Here is a 13,242-nt window from a genome sequence, read left to right as displayed (position 1 = left end):
ATGAAACTCTGAGAAGAAAACATAGGAAAAAATCTCCTTGACATAGATCTTGGTAATGATTTTTTGGATATCACATCTGAAACAAAAGCAACAAAATCAAAAATAAACAAGTGGAACTATATAAAGCTAAAAAGCTTCTGCCCAGGAAAAGAAACCACCAACAAAGTGAAAAGACAACCTATAGACTGGGAAAAATATTTGTAAATCATACATCTGATAAGGGGTTAATATTCAAAATATATAAATAGTTCATATCACTCAATAGCAAAATAACAAATAATCCAATTAAAATGAGCAAAGGACTTGAATAGACATTTTTCCAAAGAAGATGTATGAATGGCCAGCATGTACATGAAAATACGCTCAATATCACTGTCATCAGGGAAATGTAAATTAAAATCACAGTGAGGTATCACCTCATGCCTGTTAGAATGGCCATCATCACAAGAGATAACAAATGCTTGCATCAATGTGGAAAAAAAGGAGCACTTGTGCACTGTTGGTGGGATTGTAAATTGGTACAGCCACTGTGGAAAACAGTATGGAAGTTCCTCAAAAAACTAAAAATAGAACTACCGTATGATCCAGCAATTTCACTTCTGGGAATATATCCTAAGGAAATAAAAACACTAACTTGAAAAAATAGCTGCACCCCCTCATTCATAGCAGCATTATTTACAATAGCTAAAACACGGAAACAACTGAGTGTCTACTGATGGATGACTGGATGAAGAAAATGTGGTATAATTTCACAATGGAACACTATTCAGCCATTAAAAAAAACAACAACAACAAGGAAATTCTACCATTTGCAACAACATGGATGGACCCTGAGGGCATTATATGCTAAGTGAAATAAGTCAGACAGAGGAAGACAAATACTGTATGGTCTCACTTATATGTAGAATCTAAAACAAAACAAAATAAGAAGCAACCAAGCTCATAGATAAAGAGATCGGTTTTGTGGTTACCAGAGGCAGGGGTTTGGAGGGAGGGGAGTTTGAAGGAAGGTGGTCAAAATGTACAAACTTCCAGTTATAAGACAAATTAGTACTAAGGATGTAGCATACATCATAATGACTATAGTTAATATAAGAGAGTAAATCCTAAGAGTTCTCAGCACAGGGAGAAATTTTTTGTTCCTTTTCTTTTTATTGTCTATATGAAATGATGGATGTTAACTGAGTACATTGTGGTAATTATTTTACAATATATGTAAATCAAGCCATCATGCTGCACACCTTAAACTTATACACTGATGTATATCAATTATTTCTCAATAAAACTGAGGAAAATTTAATCTAAAAAATACCTCTTTGGGGGGTGTGGGGGGAGGAAAGCAATTTAAACAGAAAAGAACATATACACAATGGTCTGCACCCTTAATTCATTTCCATTTCTGACACTGCTAAAAATTAAAATGACAACTAGTCAGAGGCATCAAACTTCCCCAAGCCTGAAGCTTCACCCAGAAAATTAAAACAATAATGCCGAAGTCAAAGAAGAACCTTTAAATGGCAATGAGAATAAACTTCCCTTTCTGATCACCAGCCCCAGGAGAATCCTTGGCATGCCTGTGAGGCAACAAGTATTAAGCTGATTTCCCAAACTCTCCCTTAAGCCTACTTCTTCCATTTACTGAGAACTTCCACTGGATACCTCCCCACTATTCTCCCATGTACATCCACTGCTGATGCAGAGCTCTAGACTAGATTCAGATATCCTTCCAAGTCTTTTCAGCCTTAACCTCCCACACTTCAAAACCTCAGAAAAATGATATGGTTTGTGAATTTTCTTGTCCTTTTTCTTCCAGCCTCCTAGCTTTTTGACTTGTGTCTCCTGTCCCTGTCTGTAGTCAATCTAATAAACTAATCTAGATTAAGAAATTCCTGAATGATAATAGCTGTAGAAAGCTAAACTCCTCCAATAGCATTTGCATTTTTCTTAGCAACCTTCAAAGATTTAAATCAAAGAATGATAGAAATAGAGATTTTGCAGGTGGGATGGGAGATATTTGATGGAAGACACCTATGAAATTTGACTTGTACTCCTTAAGCACAACAAGGAATATATGATTTCTTTTTAATGATGTATGATTTCTATGAAAGAAAAGCATCTTGTCTAAAATAATAATTTTGTAAAAGCTAAGAAATTTCACTCTTAATATTGATATCAGTGAACCCCATTATAATAATAACTAAGGTAACTGAAGACTTCCATCCTCCAGATAAAGGGCCACTGAAGGACTCCAGACTCAATGCCACAAAATTTCAGTCTGACTCCAGATACCTTGCCATGGACTTAGGCATACATTAGTTCTCCAGATAAGCGGCTGAATATTCTAAGAGCCACCCAGGTTTATCCACACAAGGAGTTTAATCTGTGATTCGGGGGTTGCCAAATGGGCCCCTAAGACTTCTTTCCCCAACTGCATGCCTCAAAGCTTGGAACCGCACTACTCAAGACTAATTGTCTTGAATTTTAAAGCCCACCACTTCTCTATTAAGAGGGCCCAGGTGAAATCTGAAGCTATGTCTGTTCCATACCTTCAATAGACAATTTTCAATCTAAACCTTCAGCTGGGAGAAGGGCTTTATGGTAGAATTTATAACTCAGGAACTCATAAACCCTTAATAAGCTGATGATGAACTTTCAGGATCTGTGAACTCTGGATGTAGAAGCAAAGCTTCCATTTCAACATCAGACTCCTTATTCTTGTTTCTTTGAGAAGTGATAGGAAACATTTAAATGCATGTAGGTGTACCTTTCTGAAGAAAAGCCCTCAGCTTTCATCACATGCTAGATTAGGTCATTGATACAAAACACTTTAAAGTGATGAAAGAACTCAGGATAAGAAGAAGGGTGCTGCCTAACTCCCTAACACCATACACACAAAAAAACCTCAAAATGAATTAAAGACCTAAATGTAAGGCCAGAAACTATCAAACTCTTAGAGGAAAACATAGGCAGAACACTCTATGACATAAATCACAGCAAGATCCTTTTTGACCCACCTCCTAGAGAAATGGAAATAAAAACAAAAATAAACATGTGCGACCTAATGAAACTTAAAAGCTTTGCACAGCAAAGGAGACCATAAACAAGATGAAAAGACAACCATCAGAGTGGGAGAAAATATTTGCAAATGAAGAAACTGACAACGGATTAATCTCCAAAATTTACAAGAAGCTCATGCAGCTCAATATCAAAAAAACAAACCCAATCCAAAAATGGGCAGAGACCTAAATAGACATTTCTCCAAAGATATACAGATTGCCAACAAACACATGAAAGAATGCTCAACATCATTAATCATTAGAGAAATGCAAATGAAAACTACAATGAGATATCATCTCACACCAGTCAGAATGGCCATCACCAAAAAATCTACAAACAGGGCTTCCCTGGTGGTGCAGTGGTTGAGAGTCCACCTGCCGATGCAGGGGACACGGGTTCGTGCCCCAGTCCAGGAAGATCCCACATGCCACAAAGTGGCTGGGCCCATGAGTCATGGCCACTGAGCCTGTGCATCCGGAGCCTGTGCTCTGCAACGGGAGAGGCCACAACAGTGAGAGGCCCACGTACTGCCAAAAAAAAAAAAAAATGTCTACAAACTATAAATGCTGGAGACAGTGTGGAGAAAAGGGAACCCTCTTGCACTGTTGGTGGGAATGTAAATTGATACAGCCACTATGGAGAACAGTATGGAGGTTCCTTAAAAAACTAAAACTAGAAATACCATACAACCCAGCAATCCCACTACTGGTCATATACCCTGAGAAAACCATAACTCAAAAAGTGTCATGTACCATATTGTTCATTGCAGCTCTATTTACAATAGCCAGGACATGGAAGCAACCTAAGTGTCCATTGACAGATGAATGGATAAAGAAGATTTGGCACATATATACAATGAAATATTACTCAGCCATAAAAAGAAATGAAACTGAGTTATTTGTAGTGAGGTGGATGGACCTAGAGTCTGTCATACAGAGTGAAGTAAGTTAGAAAGAGAAAAACAAATACCGTATGCTAACACATATATATGGAATCTAAGAACAAAACACAAAACAAAAAAATGCTCATGAAGAACCTAGAGGCAAGACGGGAATAAGGACACAGACCTACTATAGAATGGACTTGAGGACACGGGGAGGGGGAAGGGTAAGCTGGGACAAAGTGAGAGAGTGGCGTGGACATATATACACTACCAAATGTAAAATAGAAAGCTAGTGGGAAGGAGCCCCATAGCACAGGGAGATCAGCTCGGTGCTTTGTGACCACCTAGAGGGGTGGGTTATGGAGGGTGAGAGGGAGGGAAACGCAAGAGGGATGAGATATGGGGATATATGTATATGTACAACTGATTCACTTTGTTATGAAGCAGAAGCTAACACACCATTGTAAAGCAATTATACTCCAATAAAGATGTTAAAAAAATCCTGAAAAAAATAAATTAATTAATTTTTTTAAAAATGAAGAAGGGTGCAAGGCAGTTCAGCAATGGTTGGCAGGGTGAGAGGAGGGGAGCAAGTGTGAACAGGAAGGCAGAAAGCTCTTGAGACTAACTGTCCTGTGGTCAAAGCTTGGCTTCACATTCACTGGCTTGTAATCCCAATTCTTGCTCAATAGTGGTCCAGATCATGCCTCTATAGTCGCAGAAGCTCCTCTAACCTACCCTCGGAATGCTCACCCCAGAAGAAACACTCCAGGCCCCTGCTGTTGTACCTGGCCACACAACTTTGCCATAACTTGTTTCCCTACAGTCTAGAATCTCTCCTGAAGGACTGCATTTTGCACTTGGGCAGGGAAACAACTTCATTCCTCACCTTTCCCTTCTTCTCTTTGGCCCCAAAATTTGGGACATATATAGCAATGTCTTTCTTGCTGCAGCAAGGAGGAAGAAGAGCAGAGATCTAGTTCAGGCCTGGGGGACCCCATAAACACAACGGTGTAACAACTCAGCTCTGGCAGAGAGGGTCAGACCTAATGACCAGCCTCCCATAAAGAAATGTCAGCAGTACAGCTATGCCATTCATAGGTTCTCTGGGCAGGTGCAAAGAGTAACCTGTAGGAGAGCTTGAAACTCATCCAGAGTAGGTAATCAGGCATCCACCCATGTAGACAGGGGTAATACATGCAGCCAGAGTTATCTCGGCCTTATGCCTCACCCCAGTGCCTCCACCCCTTGTATACACATGTGCATACATAAAAGCGCAGTCTCAAAGCTTACCAAAACAAGATGGGGAGAAGAATGTTACTAAGCCTACTGTATAAAATTTGTCATATGTAAATAGTAATATATGTCCACTATGGAAAACATAGAAAGGTAGAGAGAAGGGAATAAAAGGTATTCATATTCATACCGCCAGAAGTACCTCCAGGTGTATTTTTCTCCTGATAGTACACAAACTGTACACACCACAGATTTCTCCATTCTGCTTCATTTTCTTGGTTGTAGCTCTCAGAAAGATGTTCAGAAGGTAATAAAATAGCCCTGTCGGTGTTTCCTAAAGTCTGTTCATTGTACTTTATGATGTATATCTTCCTTGGAATATTTATTAATAGGTGCTTCATGTTAATAGTGTTATGTGTTCAAAAAGTTTGAGGAATGCTGGCTTTAACAAAATTAACTTTCTTTACCACTGAATCTTTAATATACAATATACATTATGTATTTGCAAGGGAAAGATCGACTGTGAAACATTTCTTAAATGTATTTTGACCATAGAACCCTTCTCACACAGAGCATTTCATTTCACTAATGTGTTATGAATATGTTAGAAAATGTTGAAACAAAAAATCAGGGAAAAGAAATCCTGTTATCAGTTCTGGCATTAATATTTGACTTTAATCATCTATTGCTGTGTAACAAATTATTTCAACACTTAGAGATTTAAAACAACATTTATCATCTCACAGTTCCTGTGTGGGTCAGAAATTCAGGGGTGGCTTAGTTGGAAGCTACGGGTCTGGGTCAGGGTATCTCAGAAGGCTGCAAGTTGTTGGTCAGGATCTCAGTCATCTGAAGGTTCCACCAGGGGAGAATCTGCTTCCATGTTCACTCACAGTACCATTGGCAGAATTCAGTTCTCTTCGGGTTGTCAGACTGAAGGCCTCAGTTTCTCACTGGCTATTGACCAAATGCTGTCCCCAGGGCTTCACCATGTGGGCCTCTGCAACTTGCTTCATTCTAGCAAGTACATAAGAAGAGCCAAAGAGAGAGAACAAGGAAGAGGGAAGTCACAGTAGTTATAACCTAATCTCAGAAAGAGCATCCTATTGCCTCTGGTGTATTCTATTTGCTAGAAGTGAGTCACTAGGTCCAGCTCACACACAAGGGAAAGAGTTTATAGAAGAATGTAAATATCAGGAGGCCAGGATCATGGGAGACTGTTTAAGAAGCAGTTAATTACAGCTATTAAAATAGATAATAAGATCTTCAACCAGAAGTATTCTAAGAGATTATTTGATTTCCATGTTAGAAGATAAGAGAACTAAGGTTCTGTAGGCTTAAATGTGTTTCCCCGGATCACATGTAACCAGGTGGTAAAAATCTTTTAATAGAGACTCAGCAGCCTGCGTCTACATCTGTGAAATGGAAGTAATGATTCCTGGGTTGCCTTTCTCCTCTGTTACCAAACTCAGGTCCAGCTGCTCACCACTTGAAAAGCAATACCCAAGAGAGAGGCAAATGTTGGTAGAAAGGAAAGTTTCTTTTAATCAGAATGCCAGCAATCTGGAGAGATGGTGGACTCGGTGTCCCCAAAAATCAACTCCGAAGATTCTGCTCGACCATGAAAGTTTTTAAAGGGAAAAGGAAAGTAATCTCAGTTAATCATTGAGTTAGGGGATCAGACTCATACCTGTCTCCCACTGCATGCAGGCTTGTCATCTTCTTGTGACATTTCTTTAGATGCTATCTTTTTTATGTTTGTTTCTTTTTTAAACGTTTTATTTCTGATTGACCTCTCCCACATTTCCTGTGGAACTCACGATGTGGCTGAGAACCAGAGCAAGGCCCCATTTCTGTTGGAGCTCCAATAGCCAGAAAGTGCCCCTGCCTAACCGGGCATTTCCCAAAAAAATGTACGGTTTTAGGTTCACGGCCTCTTTCCTTCACCTCCCCTTCCCCCTGCTGTAATGGGAGAACCTGACAAAGGACACCTCCAGCTCCAGCCAGGGCAGTAGTGGGACTGCTGCTGCCCAAGATACCCAAACGTCCGAGTTTTCCTTACTAACTGATGGTGGAGGTGCCCGTCCAAGAAGGGCAAGGAAATGGCCCTCGCCCAGGCCCCTCGAGTTTGAATAAAATGATAAAGGCGGCCGGGCTGCTGGCAGCTCTTCACGTAATAATTATTCCCTTAGGAGAGGAAGGCCAGGCAGCGTGCACGGTGCGCAGCTTACTTCTGAGGTTAATTGTGGACCCAGAGAAACAACAGCCGGTTGTGAAGGAAGAAATGTGTTGTAACAGACCCACCATACACGGCAATTCCCAACAGGAGGCGAGGGAGAAAATGGCTTCAGGCCAAACTACCTCCCCCGACCCCGCCAACGCAGGTCCCTCACGTGGGATGGAGGTGGGCCAAGTTCATCAGGTCCAGGTCCCGCCCAGCACAGAGGGGTCTTCACTGCTGGCCTGGGCTCGGGTCCCCTGCCACTCAGAACCCAGCCAACAATGACGGGCGTGGACACGTGTTTTTGTCCCTGACAGAACCTCGCACTTAAACGGACTCGGAAGACGGCAGCAGGCAACTTCACACCAGGTCCTGAGACTCAGAAACACTCCAGCACCAGCTGTGGTCACCAGATCCCCTCACTCCTGGGAGGGCAAAGCACACTTTCCCCAGGTTCCCAAAAGTTCTGAAGTTATCACGACAAATGTTATAAAAGAGAACAGAGTGAGAAACACACTGCGCATCTGCAGCGGGCACCACAGCACCCTCCTTGGCGGGTGTCCGCCAAAGTCATTGGCAACCAGCACGCCTGTCGCCACCCTGCGCAGTCGGGGAGATGTCGGGAGCCCTGGCCACAACCGTCGGCCAGACAGGAGGTTTCCTTTGTCCCTGACCTCACTTTCCAGCAAAATTCAGACTCTGTTATAACTGTGCTCTGAACCTAAAAAGGAGCAGGTTAGTCAGGAGTCACAGGAAATTTACTCTCTGGGAAACAATATTGCCAACGCCATGAAGAAATCCTGATGAATTTCAAAGGGAAATTCTGACTAGAGGGGCCTCGAGGGAATAAGGAAGAAGGGTCAGACTCATTTCTGATACAGAACCATCAAGAAAGCAAGTTCGGGGCTGCCGACTTCAGCTCCCTTAGGTCGGCACGGCTGCATTTCCACCTGTTCCTGCCTACATCCTGCAGAGCTTCAACGGGAAGTTCTCTGTGATGAGGTGCTCAGGGTGAAGCAGCACAACAATGTTAACCTCGAACTCCACTTTGAAGTTGGTGGTCTCCAGTGTCGGGCAGGTGAAGAGCTGGGGGAAGACCATGTATATGGGGACAGAGAGGCCCCGACACACGTCCCCATTGGCTATCTGAATGTTCTGAATTTCTGTGGCATCGCGGGCGTACCCTTCTGCACAGCCGCAGGTCTCCATGTGCACCAGCTACAACTCGATGCTTTTGATGGTGGCCTCCGAGCTCTCCACCACCAGCTCTCCCGTTAGTGGGTGTGTGATAACACAGTTGGTCGAGTTGAGATGTCCTCTGATGAGAAATTTGGGGAGCAAGGTTCTCTCTTTGACATTCTGTAAGGTTTCAGGTGTGACAGTGAAGTCCACGGGACTCGGAGTCAGTTTCCCCTTCTAAGGAGCAGAATGAATGATGAATTCACAGGTCTTAGTCAAGTCCTTAGCCAGCAGGGACCGCCACATGTCACAGCACAGGGTATACTTAGTGAGGACCCAACGAGGTAACGTGTGATAAGCCAAGGGTTGGCACACAGCAGTTCTGGGTAAAACGGCAGCTGTTTTGTAGTAAGGATGAGAAAACACAGGCAGCAGGACTGCAAACCCCTGGATGGCATCTAGACTTCACAGGCCAACCTGGGAGATGTGGGTCAGCCCCCAACTCGCTCTCACTTGCTGGGTTTTCTGCATGGGCAGCACTGCACTGGGTGCCAGGGCAAGGGCAGAGCTGTGCCCCACATGGGGAAGAGAAGCGATGCTAGTGACAGTGCTCAGAGTCCTGGAGCTCAGGCCTCCAGGGCATCTCAAAATGAGCTCTTCATACCTTAACCTGAATGTTGACAAACACGCCGTGGTAAGTCTCATACAGAACTCTTATCCTTCACGTGCAGAGGAAATTCAAAAGGAATTTCTGTTTTGCCACGGGGAAATTTTCCTGGTTTCTCCATTTCGATGGTACTGTTGATAATCTGGATGGGCTTAACAGAATTATAGAATGCTTCAAACACACCCACACTCTTGGCGCTGAGTTGGAGGTTCACGGCTCCTTCCACTGTCAAGGAGACTCCCTGGTGCTGGACCGAATCCTTCCCAGATACGACCACCACCCCGGAGAGCATTCCCTGGTGTGATAAACCTTGTTCGCTCTTTTAACCTTAATGTCCAGGGCAGTCCCCATCTTGAATACTCCGTTTCGGGCAACACTTCCGGCCACGCATGACCCAAGGGAAAGGAGGGCACCCCATAAATGCTATCTTGTTCACCACTTTTATCACACAGTTTGTTTGCCAGATTACTGAAGGGGAAGCTAAGGAAGAGATCTGGTCATCTGTTAATTACTTATTCTTCATTTCTACTTCTTTAATCTATGGAAATAACCAACAGGTTAGGCAAGATATTGTTTGATCAAAAGATTTAAAAAGTATGCTAGGGCTGGAAATGAGTAGAGCATGCGGGTGCCTGATTTAAAAGTGAGTTAAAATGTAGCTTTGCTAAATTAACAAGAAACGAGATTTTCTGCTGAGGACAGCTTCCTGCAAAGAATTGCTTACAACTGCCCCACCCCCCAGGCCCCTGTCAGACATCATTTCATTTCTATGGGATTAGGGACAAAGGTCCACCTTCTGTAACTTCATGCTGAGAAAGGGCATTGAGGTCTTACAGTGAACATTATCGACATGGGTTTGAAGCATCTCTCTGCTGACAGCTTTAGTTGCTCATTTACATATAAGGGCAGAAAAAGCTACAATTATTTTGATGTCCACAAATATGTAGATTATTATGAGCAACAGTGTTAATCCCATTCTCTTAAGGCCAGTTATTGGAATTGTGCTAGCCATATATTCAGTACTGCTCAAGATGGCACAGCTTATGTCATGGTTGCAGTCTGGTCATCATGAAGTTAGCTTTTCCCCTCTGGTGCCCATTATAGTACCCATAAAATATTCAGAAATGTGCATCAGATACTGAATCTGTGACTTTATTGTCTTAATCATTAACTGCTTGAACCTGCTATTTTGGGACACCTGGGAGACTTCAGCTTTTCTACAAACAAGAGGCAGAGGACCTGGAGGAACATTTGTATTTGGTGAGGGGTGGTGGGGGTGGCAGAGAGTTCTATTCAGTTCCACCTCAACAGAGATCTGTGAGAAACCAGAGCAATCCAGAGAGTGAAAATGCTTTAAAGGGATAAAATGATAGCTATTCAAAGTTATATTGTTATAATTATTATTTCTATTAATAATAATGATAGTGGGGCTTAGGCTTAGGACCAATAAATTTGTGAGATAAAATTTCTTTTTACTCCTCCTTTTCCTTTCTTTAATGATGCTCCTAGAAGCTTTGGGGAGATTAATGCATGTACTTCCTGTTGAGGAAGCCCAAAGGGCTAGACATCCTGTCCCTTCCCACTGGCATGTTTCCAGTGACACTTACTAGGCTTTTCTTTTCCCATTGCACTTCTTCATAGCCTACCAATCTTGAGTTCCATTCTGAGAAGTTCTTCTCTCTCATTATTGGCAAAGCCTATTCAACCTAAACGAAGTATGTTTCCTTCCTAAATAGCCCATGTGTGAAAAGAATGGGTCTGGAATACTGCAGAGAAACAAACATGCTGCCATCACACCTATCCATATTCTAACTGTTACACGAGATGAAGGAAGATGTCCACCACCTCTGTGGAGTCCCCACCACTGGAGTGTTTTCATACATACCTGAAACCTTACCTTGCTTATCCTCTCTGAGGATCCACTTTGTGTTGGACACTTTTTTAAACACTTCATAGGATCATCTTTGATTTTCAAACACACACACTCAAGTGAAGAGATGAGATGAACGAGGCTAGAGAAGGTTAAATCTCTTTGCCAACTTCAAAACCACAGAGGAACAGGGAATCAGCCCCAGGTGAGCCTGATTCCAAAGCACAAACTTGTGTTTTTTTCCCACATTACCATGAATTTTCAGGTTCTTCATTGTACTCTCCAGTAGATTCTAGGCAGCAGGAAGAAATGAGTTTACCTGATTTGTAACTTCAGTGCCTGGCACAGTGTTGGAATTAGTATCGGTTAATAATTAACATGCATTGCCCATTTCAGATATATTTATCATTTTGTCATCTTTTATAAGATCTTGAGGGCAATATCTTGCCTTATACTCCTCTCAGCAGCCAGACTGCTCCAATATATTATGGATGTGTTGTTTATTTCTCCTCACCTTAACTGTCACCTGATGAGTGACAGGCAAAATCATGAGTTCAGTGACTGTATGTAGAAAAGATTATTTTGCCAGAGATTAAACACCTAGCCCCAGTCAGCCAATGAATGTCTGACAATGGATGGCTCCATATCATACTATTCTGAAAAAAGAGTGAAGTGGGTGTCCCAATGAATGTTGTTATTTGCATACAAAGGATGGTACCTCATACTGAGGGCTTCCCTTCAATTTGTTCTAAATAATTTCCTTCACACGTCAAACAAAGCAACCTGTTCTTTTATGTTTCTTGTTGAAAGCCAGTTTATCCACACAGTGAGGAAAGAAGAGGGAGTCGGGAGTTTCTGGATGGTGTTTACATTTTCTCCTGACATATTTTGTTCCAAAATATTTGTTCTTCCAAGAATCTGACATAGTATCTTGTTAGTACCCTCAGGCTGTCCACATTTTAACCTTATCCCAGCCTTAAACGTTAGCTTCGCTCAATTATTTATGCAGTTAAAGTGTTTGTTTAGAGAGCTTTCCATCACAAGCACAAAATAATAATCAGGTATCATTTTGTCAGTCTATGTTGCTAGCAAAACTCTTCTTGATATTTTCCCAAATTTGCCTCACATTAACTCACCTTGTTTCTACTTCTTGACTCCTTGTCCCCTTCCTTCCTGAAGTATTGAGAACACAAATCTCCCTGTCAAGTTAATTCCTCACTCTTTTGCCAAACATTCTTTATTTCATTTATTTATTGGGCTCATTCATATCCCCAGAGTTTACAATAATCCAGAGATTCACTGAATTCCAGTTTAGTATTTTCTTTGCCACTAAATTCATCTCTTTATTACTGTTCAAGCTTTAGCAGTATGCTTTAGTGCCAGAAAATACAACATTTATCTCACAGCTGAAGTGCAAATAGGATATTCCTCCAAATATCTTGCTCTTTATCCAGGAGCTATAAAAGACCAAAAAAAAAATTCTTTGTAACTTAATGTCAGCATCCTAGCTCCAGCTGTGCTGTGTACAATTACAATAACAACCATCATATGTACAACTTAAGCTTGGTCAAATATTTACTAAATGCACACAATGTTGTAGTAATACCTCAATTCTCTTTGTGTTAATTTTCAAGAGTATTAAATCATTTGAGTTAAAATATGAAAAGTGGTTTTACATTTGTCTACACTAACATTAAGGAAACCTCACTCACCGGAAATTACTCAAATACATGGAAAATAGAAGTCAGATCACACAAACTCCAAGATGAGTCAGTCAAAAACCAAGATCAGAACCCAACACAACAGAGCTGGTAGCCTCTGTGTCCCTCCTGGGTGCCTTGGACTCTTTGCTCTAAGGCAGTTCAGTCAGCCCAGTGTCCTATTCCACAAGAAAAGGGCATCTCTGCCCCCAATGCCCAGCAAGGCACCTTCATGTCTGTGTCTGACAGCGACGTACTCTGAGGTAAGTTTTGGTCAAGAGCTAGACCACTGCATCCTCATAACAGAAACATAATGTTTCACCCCTGGGTCAGATTCTCCCAGCTGGGCTTTTGATCAAGAAGTATGTTCAAACAGTTGCTAAGCATCTTATATGTAAATCATGCATAAATTTTTTTGAAAATTGTAAG

General features: G+C 41.9%; 1 pseudogene; it reads right to left on the bottom strand.

Moving 5' to 3' along the window:
• Positions 1–8,357: 8,357 nt before the first annotated feature.
• LOC116739103 lies at positions 8,358–9,594 on the bottom strand (annotated as a pseudogene).
• Between the last annotated feature and the right edge of the window lie 3,648 nt (positions 9,595–13,242).

This window comes from Phocoena sinus, chromosome 14 (genome assembly GCF_008692025.1).
Source record: "Phocoena sinus isolate mPhoSin1 chromosome 14, mPhoSin1.pri, whole genome shotgun sequence".
NCBI lineage: Eukaryota > Metazoa > Chordata > Mammalia > Artiodactyla > Phocoenidae > Phocoena > Phocoena sinus.
This window is presented reverse-complemented; position numbering and strand designations above follow the sequence as displayed.